This window comes from Serinus canaria, chromosome 3, assembly GCF_022539315.1.
Source record: "Serinus canaria isolate serCan28SL12 chromosome 3, serCan2020, whole genome shotgun sequence".
Taxonomy (NCBI): Eukaryota; Metazoa; Chordata; class Aves; order Passeriformes; family Fringillidae; genus Serinus; species Serinus canaria.
Genome location: NC_066316.1, coordinates 25,881,334 through 25,893,322, shown reverse-complemented (window position 1 = coordinate 25,893,322; position 11,989 = coordinate 25,881,334).

Genomic DNA, 11,989 nt, shown 5'->3' with positions numbered 1-11,989 from the left:
CTCCTCGATGTTATGTGTAATTCCAGGTCTCAGATCATCAGCATTTGCCTGTGTTTTAGTAGTTGGAAATAAGTTAATGAACTATCTCAGAAGGATGAAGGATAGTAGATTCAGAAATGCATTAAAACATGCCCTTATTAGCAAAAGAGAAGTCAAAGCCAGGGGTAATGCATTTCTATTGCTGCAGAAAATTATAGTCTGGGAAATAAAATTGTAATGTTTTCTACTTTTAGCTGTTTATTGCAAAGCCACTTAGTAATATGAATAAAGCCTGGCAAAACATTAACACTACTTTAGACCATAAATACCTTTTTGTCAGAAGGGAACCAGTGGAAGAAAAGAGTTGATGCCAGAGTCTCACAGAATTCTGTTTATTTTTTAATAGTTATTTTCACCTAGGATGCAGACCAGCATCTGTTTATTCCAGTCTGACTTTATCAGCAGAGTTAGAACTATACATCAGAAATCAGATTGATTAATTTATGAAGTGGCAAATGGTCAGAATCATAAAAGAGGATGCTTACAATTACGATCTGCTTTGTTTTCCATCCATTCCTATCTTCCCCATCACATTGGTCTGGAAGTGCCATGCACCATCTGGTAGCATAAAATCAGTAAATGTCAAAAGTGGTTTTCATTTTTCAGATCTGTCAGCTGGTGACAAGAAGGGCAGTTTGGAGATCATGCAGATTTTCCTTTTTCTTTTACTTGTGAGGGATCTGTTCTTATCCATAAACATTCTGCCTTTCCTGACCAAAGTCAGAAATAGCAGCAAATTATGGAATTTCTTGGTCCACCCCCCCCCCATTTCCTTCTTTCAGCAAGAGCAGATTTCCACCACAAAAGCAATGCACCATCTTTAAGAGCTTAGATGCTGATGACTTGTTTGTTACTTGACATGCACAATCACCAGAGCTGACGTATGATTTATTGATTATCTATGAAAGGACAGACAGCTGTGAACTTTGATGCTTCTGTAAGTATCACCATCACTCCAGTGCGAATGCATGCAGTGTGTGATCTTACAGACACACACAATTCCTCTGGGACCTGTGTGGAACTAAACACAGAAATTCAAGTCACTTCTTCACAAGACCCAAGCACTTTCATTTATTGGTGAGTTTACTTTCATTTATCGGTGAGGATCAAGGGTATTTAGTGCCTTTAGGAAGCTCTGCCAAGTCCAAGACTGTTGTTGGAAGAAGCAGGAAGGCACAGGAAAAAATTAGGGGAGAAGTGGACATCCCCTTGAAAGAAAAGTAGATGACTTCAGAAAAATCTGACTTCCTGGTATACCAGGATGATATTTATTTCAAAAAAGAGGCTCTTTGAATAAAAAATAAAACTTGTAAATGTCATCATATTGTACTGATAAGACATCATGCCGTGACTTTTTGGTATCTTATGATTCTTTTAGAGTTGGCAGAGTACTCAGTCCCTGTATGATACCAAATGCTATGATGCTTCACCCACATTCTGGTGGCAAATATGTAAAATACTGACCGTGAATAGTGTGGCCAGCAGGACCAGGGCAGTGACTGTCCCTCTGTGCTTGGCACTGGTGAGGCCACACCTCAAATGCTGTGCTCAGTTTTGGGCCTCCCCACTACAAGAAGCACACCAAGGTGCTGGAGTGAGACCAGAGAAGGGCAATGGAGCTTCTGAATTCTTTGGAGCACAAGTCCTGTGAGGAGTGGCTGAAGAGGCTGCAGAGAAAAGGAGGTTCAGGGGTGACCTGGTCACTCTCTCCTGAAAGGAGGTTGTGGGAGTCATCCCCTTCTACCAGGCAACCAGAAACAGGACAAGAGGACTGCCTTAAGCTGTGCCAGGGGAGATTCAGGTTGGCCATCAGGAGGAATTTCTTCACAGAAAGGGTATTAAGCATTGGAATGGACTGCCCAAGGCAGGCAGTGGTGGAGTCACCATCCCTGGAGGTGTTCAAGAAAGGACTGAACAGAAGCAGGTACTTAGACTGCTACAGTCTAGTTGGCATGGTGGTGATAGGTCAAAGGTTGGACTCAATAATCTTAGTGGTATTTTCCAGTTTAAGTGATTCTGTGATTCTGCAAGCAAACTGTTAATCAGCTGAAAAATAACAAATACGGAGAAAACAATTGTTCATAAATCTCCTTGAATAAATTCCAAATGGAAAGTGCTGAAGAAGAATACTTTTGCATGTATCCTTTTGAAGTGCAATTTGCTTGAAAGAAATGCAGAAAATACATCTTTTTGCTTAAATGGGAATTATATATTGACTGTGTAGGGCCAGGGTATCAGTACATGCCTTCCTTCTTTTTTTCTTTTTTCTTTTTTTCTTTTTCTTTTTTCTTTTTTTTGGGGTTTTTTGGGTTTTTTGTTTCTTTCACATGTGTGACATCCTGTTTTGTTCTTCACCCTGTGTCATAGTCTTAGGAATAAAATCAAGTTCTACAGCCATTTATGAAGGTGAGGGTCTGTCTTCTGGCTTCATTGTCTTTTGTGTCTTTTCCATCAATACAGGATGCAGATAAACAATTACTCAAATTATGATGTAATGTTACTTTTTCACCTGGTCTTCACTGTAAGTAAAATCTCTACCTGATCCTGCCCTGGGAAGAAGGTTTAATTTTATACATATGCACATACACATGAAAGAAGGAAACTTAAGGGAAGGTTGTCTTGAAAATACATGAAGATTTACATTTTTTACTTATCCTTTCCATAGAAATTACCACAAAACCCCAAAGATTGGACAGTGGAGGATGCACTGAATGCAACAAAAACACTTTTAAGAAAAATACACTGAAGAAAGAAGGAGTTTTTCTTCCCTTAAGTATTTTTATGGGTATTCCTCATTGCTCTTCCCAGCACATGCTGTCCAAACAGACTCCTACAACGTTGATATCGACAAAGTAATTATATCATCTTAGTTTCCTTTAGAATTTTTATCTGTTCTGTTTCCAAATAACTGATTTGCAATTTGGCAGTTTCATTTAATTTTCATGTATTTTCATGTATTTCTTAAACTCACCATCCAAGTTAGTAAGTGAAATGATTTTTCTAAAGTACAAACCACTCTTGCCATTTATTTTTAATTTCAAATGTCCACCCTCAAAGGAATGGGGTGAAGGATGAACGTGCCTATGTGTTGCCCTGACCTCCAGTCCAACATCACTGCCTGAAAACTGAGAACCATCTGCTTAATAGTGTTAGTTGCTCCTACCAGAGCACTGTTTCCCAAAAGCACATTCTGTTCCCAGGTTTGCTGTTTCAAGCACAGTAGGTGTGTTATTGCATCAGTCAAATACAAATCTGAACAAACATTAAGCTTGCACTGTATTCCTGGGTAAACCATTCTGCAGTAGTAAATAAATGTAGGAAAAACTTTTCTAGATGGATCCATGCTACTGAATGTGAAGGTTTGCACTCTTCTTCTACATGTTTCCTGCAGAACTTGAGGCACAGCCCATGAGAAAAACAAATCCCAGCTTTTTTTTCAATTTTTACTTTAACTATCAGGACTTTGAAACCCCCCCAAAAAACCCAACCCACGACAGATTGTCATTTCATCTTACTCATATATTTATGTTCCAATCAGAAATTCATACATGTGGTGGTGATAGCTACTTGGTTTATATTTGAGTATGACTTTCTCTTGCAGTGGAGAAGTTATTTCCTCTAGAAAGGATCCTATTCCAGCAAATTTGCTGTGCCAGTATGGTGCTTTGCAGCCATTCAGAAAAGTTGCTGAACAATGGGAGAAGGAAGGAAGAAAACTCATGAAAAAGAAAATACTGAGAGCCTATTTTAAAAGTACAGTATGATAAGCACTCAGTTTTTCATGGTGAAATATAAAGATTTTTAATAACTCAGAAAAGTCCCTAGGATTTTGTTCAAATCTGACTATGTTTGCAGCACATAAAGTTCAAGATTTCTTTTACCAAATGGCAAGATACAAACAGGCATGGTGGTTCACTGCAGGGAACAGTCTTCAAGGCTGTACATAATTCTGAACAACAAAATTACACACGTTTAAATGAAGACTTAATTAGACATAATGTTTTAACTGTCTCCATGAAATACTGGATTTGATTTGCGACTGCGTTTTAACATCACTTATTTCTGACTCTGCGTACATTAAAGCCTTATTCATTCATGACTGGTTGCAAACAATAATCTGATAAACATCAGCTTTAACCCCTTGCATGACAGCCTAAGAAAATAAGACCCTGATCTTGACTAAGGTCTTAGTAAGCTATAATAAGACAAAATGATACAAGTTTCTCCTATAATTTCTGTCAGAGGTCATCAATCTGTATTCAACAAAACCATTATTGATATTTGATGCCGATGAGTTCCCAGTTCAGTGGCTGAAAAAACCCATATGACACATTAAGCCCATTCTTTTTCTTACGTGAGACCCATAATTAATAGGACCAAATCATTCTCCACAGATAATTAATTCTCATATAATTCCCCAGGGTGACTGACATTTCATGTAAATACTTCTTTGGATAGGAGAATGCAAAGAAAAAGGGTTTAACTGCTGAACACAGAGAGCTGCAACAACACACATATCTCTGTTGTGTCCTCCCCCAGTGCCTCTGCAAATGGCTGGAGAAGCAGTGTGCTATTTGAAGGAGGAAAGGGATTGACAATGCTGAAAGAACCCCAAGGACCAAAAGCCAGGATTATGGCAGTTTTAAAGCATATCACAAAGTGTAATGTCTGTGTAACCCTCCTGTGGTGACAACATCTCAACACAGTCTTTTGGTGTTTTTAAGCAAGATGGCTGAGCCAACCCTACACAGTACAGCAGTGCTATCAAAGTATTCAATCCTATTCCTTCTTCCTCATCTTTGGAGGAGGCTCTTTACTGAGCTGACACAAGACTCCAGCTACCAAACCTATAAAAATTTCAAAATCCACCTAAAATCCATATTGATCAGTTGAAACAGCCCAGTGCAGGAGCAAAGAAGCACCAGAGTTTGCCACGGCCAGTGTGAAGAGAAGGGGACAAGGGCTTCCCCTAGTGCCAGCCATGACCTGGCTGCAGAGCTCACCTCCTGCAGACCTGTCCAGCAGAGTCTAACACCCACAGAACATCCTGACAACCTCATTTCCCAGCTAAAGAGAAAGAAAAGGAGGGCAAGGAGGACAAAAAGCACTCACATGCTTTCTCGTCCCATCTATCTTCAGAAGCAGATGGCAGCACTTTGCACTCACTCACAGAGCAGGCAGCTGTGCAATTAGGCAGCTGCTTTTTGCACACAACAGCTTGAAGGTGGAATCCTAAAAACTCCAGGAACATACCCTATGAGGAAGTTTGTATTGGCTACTCTTGCAGGGGGAGAGAAAGATACTTCACCTCATCTCCTGGGGACAGACACCTCACAGACTCAGATTCCTTTAGGACATGCAGGAAGGACTTTGGGCTGCAATGAAGCCAGCACATAAAAGCTGAGGATCCAAACCCATTTTAGCCTGTTCCAAAGGGACAATGTTGACTGGTGACATCGCTCATTTCGTGTGCCTGCATGTCTGTCTCTATTTCTTATTACTATTTTAATCACTTCCAATGACACTTGGATGCAGTACAGAGGTCTCAGGGAGGTCAAGTTCCTCTGGCTGTCAAGAAGAAACTGTGTGGGTACTGACCAAAGGAAGGGCTGGAGTGAACTGACTGTTTGGGTGAGGCCATGTGAAAGCTCAACCTCAACATACAAGTGTAAATTCAAGGGTTTGCTGGTTCTACTGACCCCACAGAAACTTCATAAGACTTGATAGAGGCTGACTATATAAGGCTAACTGCAATGTCAGTCATTTTTTCAGCTCTGGAGACCAAGTAGTTTAGTTCCCTGCTCTCAGGAAAACAGGAAAACAAAGTAATAAATTATAATATTTTGTATTTTTGCAGACATATTCTTTCTTGGCCCATAAGATATATTAAGAAAATGCCTCACAGATAAAATACAAAAGGTTTATCACAACTGCATTTTCATAGAGACTCCAGGATTAATGCAAAATTATAGCAAAATCCATGTGTAAATCACAGCTTTTTTGATAATGCTACCTGCTACTTAATGTAAGGATTTTGGGGAAAAAAAAGAATGCTGGATTTAGTACCATGCTACTCAATACAGGGCTTTGCAGTTTTAACGAGTTTTTAAACAGTAAGTTTTACTTTTACCTTATGGAAACTATTTAAAAATTGATGCAAAGGCATGGGAATAAAAATATAAAAATACAACAGATCTGCTAGGTCACCAGATCCATCTATGTGCCAGATCAGAACAGTTCTCTGTGACAAATTCACCCAGCTGAGTTTAGCAGTCTTAGGCAATTGGACAACCAGCACTTTCCCTTAGATTATAATTTTTTCAGACTGTATGTTGTGTGCTCCATTTCATTAATTCAACCATATTTTTTCCTCTTCCTTTTAAATAAAGATTGCAGCACTCACATGTCAAGCTGAAGAAGACATTATTCTAACAGTAACATCTAACATCTGTTTTTGGCAGGCACTATGGGCAGTTGGCAGCAGCTCTGTGCTTCCCTCCTTATGTAAATGATCATGTGCTGGTGGCTGTCTAAGATAACATTGCTGGAAGACAAAGGAAGCAAAAGTCCTTTTCCTTTTACTTGATGTTTACTGTTAGCTAGAACATAAGGACTTTTGCATGTTGAGCAGACAGCCTCATTTTCACTGTATGTGGGCCAGATCTGGCTTCAGGGGAACCAAAGAGAGCCCTGTGCAAGCAGGAATATTCACTAAAATATTTATCAAAGGGAAATGATTTTTAGGGTCTTATTTATGCACAGAGCTATTTATTGTAAAAAAAAAATTGCTAGGGAATGCTGCCTGACACAGAAGCAGCAAAGAAATGAAGATGTGCACCCTCCAGTCCACACAGCAGATGTAAAATCTTGCCAAGACTGGAATACGATTGTAAAAGGCAGGTTTGTTGGATGCAAGTGATTGTTCAGACCTTTTGAATATGCTTGTAAAAGACAGCAAATGCAGAGTCCCACTAACTGGGAAAATCTGGCCTTTGCTGGGTATCACATAGGAAGCATATTATGTATGTGTCCCTCTCATTCTCTGCACTGACTGATGTATGCAGTAAACCCAGGACAACTGGGGAAATTCTGCTCTGTGTTGTACAAGAGCACAAACCAGAGGGTCCTTTCTCCTTATCTGTATAGATCACTGACATGCAGCTTGGAAAATCTCAGCCTTTTTAGCTCTGGCAGAGATATGGTTTCCAAAGATATCACTTCTCTGAGGTGTTTTGGAGATTCTCAAAATGCCTCTCCCTCCCAGACTTTGTGACAACACTGCCCAGCCTTAATTCCACTGAAACACTAATGGTGGATGCATGGAGTGCATGAGCAGACTATGGGACTATCATGCCTGCACAGTGAAGTTGTTGACAAGGCCTTCAGCTCCAAAAAGCAGGTGTTGGCCTGAGATCAGTTTCATATTAATTAGCCCAAGGTGTTCCTAGATGATACTTCCATGGTCCTGCCTTGCCCTCTGTCCTGCTGCATCCTACCACCTTGGATTTCTGTACCTGTACTGGTGGGTTTTTTAAACTGTGGCAGGTAGCTTACATGGCCAAACACTGATTCTACAAGAAATACAGGCTCTTCAGTCTGTGCTAGCATACTGCCATTTTAGCAGCTCACACTTGCCTCAGAGCTGCATTGTGCCATGCTGATGCTGCTCACAAATACTGAGGAATACACTTTGCAGTTTCAGACTCTGGATAAATTCTTCTAATTAGGTCTGCACTGTCAGCTACAGGTGTTTATCCCCAGCTCTAAGTTTTACCATCACAAAAAGGCCTCAAAGCTGTTAGAACCATGGCTATGGGTAGCTATGTTTAAGTGCTATCATGCAGCCAATGGTTTCAAACAAAATAAAATAACCTTAGTGTTTGGTATCTGAGTGACACAGACATCAGTATGAGAAGCCAGCTGTGATACTTTGTGGCAGTAAGAGCCCCAAAAAAAAGAACTCACCATGGAATTTGAAGTAGTGGATGAACATCAGTTTAGATTAGATCCTTCCTATGATCCTGCTCTTGGTAAAAAGCAAATCAAGACATTTCACAATTTGGCAAAGATCATGCTTCACCATGTTCATACACAGAAATTTTTAGAAAGATAAATTGGATGTAGCTTTAGAGTTGAGGTCTGGGTTCTGTTTTGGCCCAATTCTAATTTTCAGGTTAATTTTCAACCTCAAGTATTCTACACAGCAGGAAACAGAGTGGTTTCAGTTAAGTGGTCAAATTTAAGAGATAGAGCTGCTGAGTATGCTCTGTTCCCTCAACCTACTTAAGAATATAATAAGAATGCAATAAGTCTATAATTATTATAAGTATAATAAGAATGCCCAGTGATTGCAGCACTGGACTTCAGCCTTCTGCAACAATTAGTTTGCTGCATTAGTAAGATGCTGCTAGTTTCTCCATTTTCTTCAGGGACATCAGGAAACTGCTGCTGTGTGTGCATTTGAGAGGCCTAGACCTTTCACCGGCAGCTTCTTCTGCATGTTTGCACCAATCTTTCTATCTAAATGCCATCCTAAACTATGCAGAACAATGGTGGGGACATGCTGTGCATCCTGCTGTGAGAAAAGAGAAAAAAATGAGCAGAAGGACAGTAGGAAACAGAATGGTGTGTGAAAATGAGAATATGACTAAGTGACTTACCATTCCAATAGCCTCTCACCAAACGTGTGTAATCAATTCCAGTGAGTTAGGGAGGGTTAAGCTCCCTTACAAAAGCTCTAATCTTGGATTTGTCCAATATTGTCTTTCCCAAAAAGTAACCTCAGATGCCTTAAAAGCACATGCACGGGTTTAGTAATGAAAACTTGAGACTTGGTTGGACTACTTCATTAGGTGTCCCTGCCACAGTGATTTTATTCTCAGGGAGCAAGTAACTTCTCAATACTTGCAAAACTATGACTACAAATTTGACTGAAGACTGCGCTTTGCACTGACTGAAATGACAGTACCTCAAGATTTGTATATCTTTTATTGTATTTGAGTTTTATACAGAATGTAAAACAATAACAATCACAATTATGCCTCACAGGAAAATAAAACTGTTCTTGGAAAGGTCACCATGAAAATGGCCTCTTGCTCTTCAAGCTAATTTATGTCCTCTGAAAGGACAAAACCCAAAAACTTTAGATTTTAAAGTAAATATGTAAATTCCAGGTTGCACTAAAAATGATAACCCAAACATTTGTGGCCTTTATATTCAATTTAACAGGTCTAGAAGATCTATGAGATTGTCATCAGAACTGATCTAAAATCCATTAATCTAAAATCCATTAAATCTGTAACTTTAATTCATTCATAATTTTAAAACTATGGAATCTCCCTTCTGTGGAACTTCGTGCTTCTTCAGAAATCCAATTCTCCATCCATTATTTCAGCAGAGAAATTCCCACCAGCCCTAATTCAGATCCAGAAATCACAAACCTGTTCTGAGTCTCTAAAATTGGATGCCTTCTGAGTAATTTCTCATTAAATGTATTTGCATTTCTGTCTTGAACTGGAATACCAGAGAAAAAATCCTCGGGGGCATTTGATCAGTCCTGGCTTTTTCCAAGTGAAGGGCTATATGAGCCTTCAGCTGGCATATAAAACAGTGTCTAGAAATTAAAGGTGTTTAGAAAACATGCTAATTTTCTGAATAACTGAAATACAGAGGCTCTGAGCATTGACCAGATACAGGTATTTGGTAACAATCTAAAACAATTCCTTTGATATTCATTGAATTTCTATTTATTACGCTACAAGTAACATCAGAACTTGGCCTAATTTCTGAAGTTGCTTGCAGTACTCATTGCAGAGAGAAAAATCTGCCATTAGAGATGTTAAATGAGTTCAATATCATTACATCACAACCTTAATAGCGTGTGTCTCAATAATTTTCAAGATTAGTGAAAAACATGGGCACAAAAAAGAAACCTGAGCTTTCTTATGTAATGCTTCTATTGCCATTTTTTTCTATTGTCATAAGGATCTTCTTTTCCACAGTGCACTACAAAAGAAACCTCTTTAGACAGCTTTCTGCTGACTTCTTCTTTTATCTGTAAATGCTTTCAGTGACTAGTTCACATATCTATTTTTTTCTCTCCAAGCAAAATAGCCTTCTATAGCCTCAATGAACCTGACAGTGAAAAGCACTAAAGTTGAACTACACAGGGTCATATCACAGCTTACAGAGAAACGTGGGGCCACCAAAAGGAGATAACTGTAGACAGCACAGGGGGGCAGGACAGCTCCTGCTTCAGTCCTGCCTCAAGGTAGCATCTCATGAGTGCCCACTTTCCATTTCAGTAATCCATCTTTGTATAATACACTCATTGTTCATGGCCATCAAGTAAGGCAGGCAGCCCTCATCCCATTACTATTTTAGCTCCAGGGTGAGGCTTATTTTTCTTATCAACAAAGAGGATATTAAGGAGTGGAATACATACACATAGTTCTCCTTAGGTTTATTGTGTTCAGCCTACTACCCTGCCAATCATGCCATTTTTGGTTTTGTTATCACTTTTCTTAGTTTAGTCCCATAACCTCAGGCTCTGATCTCATCAGATCTCACAAACTAAATAGGGTCAGGCCAGGTCAGCCCTCAGACAGGAAACTTCCAAGAAAACTCAAACGTTTGCAGGAAGGAGTACTTTTCCACCCATACTGTATTTTTTAGCCTCAGTCAGTACCTGGCAGTACTGAACCAGCACCAGTGAATGATTTTCAAAGTTGACAGACTTCATGTCTGAAGTGAAACTCATCTTGAGCACACTGTAAAATAACAACAACATTTATTTCAGTGGGATCTTTCATTTTTCAGCTGTCCTACAAGTCTGTGGTTGCCTTCACTGCCTGTCTGCAGAACTTTCTGCTAATACTGTATTTTTTCCTTCATTGATAAAGGTCAGTGAGAGCTCCTAGCTCAGAATTCCTTCTTCTCTAGGCCTACCACAACTGATAATGCCACAGGATCAGGTTCCAATTATTGACAACTGCTTCCCTCACAGGACACAGGCATTTCACTGTATTGAGAAAACTCGTGCAATTCAGTGTGCTCCTCACAAGTCAGCTGGCATTCTGGTGATTTATTTGAAACTTAAAGCTGTTGTCAATAGCTTGGAAAATATATACCAACTTTATTCACTAAAGGTGTTACTGTCTTCTACATGGGAGTCATGGCAATATTGAATAAAATATATTTAAATATATTTAAATAAGAATCAAAGAACCTGTGCTTCTGATACCATGACCTTATGCTAGTTATAGACATTATTCTCAGCTTGTCTTTTCAGAGGATAAATAGACACATGAGAATTTTAGTTTTATTGTTGAAATGGTGTTTTCATTAAAGTTATAGGGCAAGAGGCAGTATGGTCTCATAACCACAATGGTATAAAGAAAATTGGGATATTTGGGTAATATCATCATGATTTTGCCACAGTCATCACTGTTAGCTTGAACAAATCACCATTTCAGACCGTGTCTTCCATGTTTCAGAGCTTCAGTTACTCACAAATAGATAGTCATAAAGCTGGGGAAAGAAACAGACTCAGGGGCACATCAGCCTCAGCCAACATCTTCACAACCTTCCTTTGGTTACATTTAGAACATCACAAGAAAAGTTAGGTAGTGGCATCATCTGCCCACAGTTTTTTTGTCACTAATTGCCCCATCTATAAAATGAGGCTAAATATACTAGAGACATATACCTTGGAAAATTCTTTGCATGCCTTAAACAAACAATTCTGTGCAAAGACATAACACATCCCTCACAGATATGATGTGTCCATGTGCTTACTAGCACGTTCCTCTTTGGGAAGCAATACTGACTAAAAGAGAGTGGAGCCACATACAAAGCAAAGTGCTTCCCAAGTAGGTCTGGATTTGGATCTCAGGGGTTAAACAATTTGCCAAGGATTGTAAATAATTTTTAGAAAAGAAGCAGGACTTCA